The sequence below is a fragment of the Dipodomys ordii genome, unplaced genomic scaffold, assembly GCF_000151885.1.
Source record: "Dipodomys ordii isolate 6190 unplaced genomic scaffold, Dord_2.0 Scaffold4, whole genome shotgun sequence".
Classification (NCBI taxonomy): Eukaryota; Metazoa; Chordata; class Mammalia; order Rodentia; family Heteromyidae; genus Dipodomys; species Dipodomys ordii.
In genome coordinates, this window is record NW_012267220.1 from 5,850,152 (window position 1) to 5,854,835 (window position 4,684).

At 43.4% G+C, this 4,684-nt stretch overlaps 1 pseudogene; it reads left to right on the plus strand.

The window, feature by feature from the left end:
* The first annotated feature begins 3,386 nt into the window (after positions 1-3,386).
* Positions 3,387-4,412, plus strand: LOC105991136 (annotated as a pseudogene).
* Positions 4,413-4,684: the final 272 nt, after the last annotated feature.

Genomic DNA, 4,684 nt, shown 5'->3' on the forward strand with positions numbered 1-4,684 from the left:
TTTCAACTTTGAGATCCAGGAGGGCTTCCTGCTCAGCTGCTGATGCTTACTGCCCAAGCCCCTGTCTACAGACACAGGCTTCACTCACAGCAAGGGCTCAGGGAAGTTAGTCTATTTTATAGACTAGACCCATTGTCAACTTACTGGTGATCTACACCTACCCTGCATTTCCTGCACATTTGACCCATTTCCTAGGGAAATGTCTGTTCTTTACCACAAACGGAACTTTAAAACGTAAGTCAAGAGTTCTTCAGTCAGACTTCAGAAATGCATCCTTGCTTTACAGTGAAACTTTAGAGCTGGCATAGTACTAGGATGGCGGACTGGAGGGCAGAGGCTCAAGGTAACATGGAGGAAGAGGGAGAGCTATGAAATTGAGGAGAACCCTTCCCTTCCCTTCCTTTTCCTTCCTTTCCCTTCCCCTTCCCTCTTCCCTCTCCCCTGCTCTGCCTTCCCCAACCTTTCCTTCATTTCTTTTACCTCTAGATGTTTGGTAAAAAGCCATTTTAGATTCACAGCCTAGGAAACGGATCAACTAAAGTTCCTTCTTTCTTCAGAGTAAGATTTCATCTATTTGGGGGGGGGGGAAATCTCACTCAATCAGTGGAGAGGGTCATTAAATAGCTTTTCCTCCTTCTCTCTTTACCAGCCCATTATCACAAAGTGGAATTGCATAACCAACATTCCACATATGAAGTGGTTTTAACAAATTCCACTGAGAGCTTGATCTCAATGAAAAACAAATCTGAAGAGATCCTATGATTCCAACTCCACGTGACTTAATTATTAAGAGCAAGACAATAGTGTTCTTTATAATTGCTCAGCATCTATGGTTTATAAAACATGCTCGTGATCACCCTAGGAGCCTCACTGTACTCTGAGAGTCGGGCAGGCCCAGGGCACTCTGCCCATATGACTGGGCAGAGCCCAGCAGCCAGAGCCAGGATGCCAGCCCACAGCGGGAAGACCCGTGGAACTGTACACAGTGGCTAGTGAGTGCATACCACAGCTTGGGCAAACTGTCTAAATGCAAACATGTCTGAAACAGCAAGTAATTATTGTTTTACAGTTGTGCACATCAGTCAGGTGCCGGTGGCTCATGCTTGTAATCCTAGCTACTCAGAAGGCTGAAATATGAGGATCACAGTTTGAGCCAGCCAGGTCAGACAAATCTGAGATTTATCTCCAATTAAAAAAAAATGTGTAAGAACAGTTCTTTATCCTCCAGGGACTTGTCACTTAGGTGATGACAAAATAATAAACAGGAAATAAACTAGGTAAATGTCATAGAAAGACACTGGATACCACTGGAGTACTTTTAGTAAGAATTCAATCACTGTGGAAGTAGAAGGTTGGTAAAGATCAGAGAATGAATAGACAGGACAGTTTCCAAGTAGGAGTGGGGACTTAGGAAAATGGAGTTTAGAGTAGTTTAAATGTAGTTTAAAAGACAGCATGACAACTAATGCAAACCTGTGTTACAGGATGTTTTTGTGAGTCTTAAGAATGGCACCTGCTATATGTGAACGTCTCGAGAACTCCGGCAGGCAATGTTAGGGCACTCGTCCATAAACTCTATTTAATTGGAGGGCCTCTAGGGCTTCTTAGAAGTGATAAAAGAGGGCTTCGGAATAGATGATTCATTACCTACAATGCAAAACCTAACACCTAAGGTGGCACTAAAATGGAGGCAGGGATGGGACCACCTACAAAGGCTCAAGAAGGAAGCCATCCTGAGGACGGATATCTAGGGAGAAAAGTGGAACTCCAACATTTTCTTGTTGAAAGTACAGTATTGGAATGGAGAAAAACTGCACTGGATTCAGAAACCACATAATCTATGTTGTTCAAATCATAAAGAAAACAGAACTTTCCTTCCAACTTCGAACTGCCAGAAAAAAATGGCAGAGAGGCAGGCATGGGGAAGGCAAGAGCAGAAGGGAAGGTAGACCTGGCCTGGGGCAGGACAGTGTAGCCTAGTGCCCGAGTTTAGAGGGAAAGCAAAAATGTAAAAAAATTACAGTAATGGCAGCTGACTAATAAGAAAGCACATGGTCACTAGCAGTTTAAGCTACTCACAGTTTTTCAAGGAAGTCCTGGCTATTGGCTAATAGCCAAACAGAGAAATCAACCAGGAAAAAATATTGTACAGCTGGGCGCTGATTGCTCACGCCTTTAATCCTAGATACTCAGGGAGCTGAGATCTGATGACCAAGGTTCAAAACCAGCCCAGACAGGAAAGTCCATGAGACTCCTATCTCCAATAAACCACCAGAAAACTGGAAGAGGTGCTGTGGCTCAAGTGGTAGAGCACTAGCCTTGAGCTGAAGAGCTGAGGGACAGCGCCCAGGCCCAGAGTTCAAGCCCCATGACCGACAAAAAAAAAAAATTTTTTTAATGGATTGTATCTTTTATCATAGAACATTGACCTTCTCCATGCAGGGTAACATGGCTATTAGGCTAGAAAGGCACCATCTGGTTTTCATGGCCATAAATATAGAGCCATCATTAGCTTTAAGTAGCTACAGGTCTGGAGAAAAGATGTACATCATGTCTAGAAGAGATGCACTCATTAATGAACCCAAGAGAATGATCTGAATTAGCCCAACTCCATGTGCACGGGCAGACCCCATTTGTGACGCATGTTACTCCAACCCATTTATTTCCTCAAGAACCAACCCTTTATGCTTTTCCTACCATCAGCAAACTCAGATCCTCAATGGCAGGAAAGGCCCAGGATTACAGTTAAATATCTGTTTGGGGAGCTTTCTTCTTCCCACTGATTCACCCTCCACATAAATTTCTCCCTCAATCCAGAATCAGGGAAGCCTATACCAATTTTCTTTTGGGCTTCTCAGCATCTGAAAGCTCCAAAGGTTTGGGAAAAACCAGGAAATGAATTCTATTCATTTTTGCCTTCCTTGTACAGTCTGGGTTCAGCAATGGCAAGACTGCCCCCTTGAATGTGGCCCTCGTGATGGTTCTATGCCTTGTTCTACTTTAATCACTTGTGGGATTACAGCACATGCTGTGGAAATCGGTCTCTCTAGAGCTGCAAAGTCTTGGCCTGGAAAAGCTGCTCCAAGACCACAATCGCTCAAGACAGGCATGTTTCTACATTTCTCCAGTACTTGACACAGATAATCTAATTAATTCCATGGGAGTGGTTTAAGCCTCCTTCCATTCCCTGCCCAGTATACCAATCAGCTACATGATTCTCAGCCTGAAATAGCTTGCAACTACTCTGGTTTTACTCCAGTGCTCATTATTTCTGACTACCATTAGTCTTACCAGTCTTCAAGTCATGCTCACATTGGCTGACTACTACAATATCTGATTTAAAGCCCACTTCATCCTGAAGGTGGTTGGTATCTGTGATGGTCACGATGGGGAAGCCAGATTTTCTTGCTCCCAAGGCCATCACCAACAGAATCCAATCCAATCCAATCCAATCCGAAGTTGCGCTGGTATTGCCAGCTGTGCCAGAAGCCGGGCTGTACGCGAGGGGCTTCAAGTGTCATTGTCTGTCTGAACCTCATCATAGACAACTGTTGCCAGCTTCAGAAAATCCTCAACCGTTTATGAATTATTTTTTCAGAGGCATTCAGGAACAACTTCGCAGAACTTCTCAAGAGATGCTTTGGTACCAGGAGAGCGCACAACAGCATCGTCTACAACAAATATATCAGCCATCGTGAGCACGTCCACAGGAATGCCACTCAGCGGGGAATGCTGACCGACTCTACCAACTGGCTGGGTAGGGAAGGCTTGTGCAAAGCAGATGAGGCCCCTGGTACATTCAGTACATAGACAAGGGACTCAGAGACTATTCGGTGGCAACTGGAGCTAAAGAAGAAGCAGGACCTCAACAATGAAGAGAAAACTGCCAAGTTTATTGAAGAGCAGATGAGTTGAGGTCTGGAAGGGAAAGAGCAGGAGACCCCTGTTTTCACAGAATTCAGCAGAGAAAATTACATTTCATCTGAATGAAGGAGCAGGCAGTTCATCAGGAACATCTTCCAAATCAAGTCTCTGGGGGCCAAGTGTCCCGAAAACACTGGTGAATGCAGCATCTGTAAAGTAAAAAGACTTTCCAGAGCTCAGCGCAGGCTGAAGAAAAGAAGAAAAAGAAATCTGTACTCGATGGAATCAGGGAGATTGAAGAGGAAAAGAAAAGAACATCCCAAATGGACCCCTGGCTGAAATCACTGTAAAAATTATAACTAAAAAACTTGGCAATAAACATCATAAGAAAAAGGGTATTGTTAAAGAAGTAATTGATAAGTCAACAGCTGTTGTAAAGCTGATTGAGTCTGGAGATGACCAGAATCACTTAGACAGTAATTCTGGCACCAAGAAAAAGAATTCTAGTTTTAAGTGGAGGCTACAGAGGCATATCTAAACTTGCCTGATTGAAAATTTGTTAACAATACATTAAAATAACTCTAAAACATCAAATGGATGTTTGCCAAAGCATTGTGAGACTCTACTGTGTTAGGGTATTTCTTTTATATAAAACAAATTACTGTATATTTGTGTAAACTTACAGAAAAATTTAATTATGTCTCCTGAAGTACTAAAACTGTAATTTTTTTTGGGGGGGGTCCAGTAGTGAACTCTGGGCCTGGGCGCTGTCCCTCAGCTCTTCAGCTCAAGGCTAGCGCTCTACCACTTGAGCCACAGT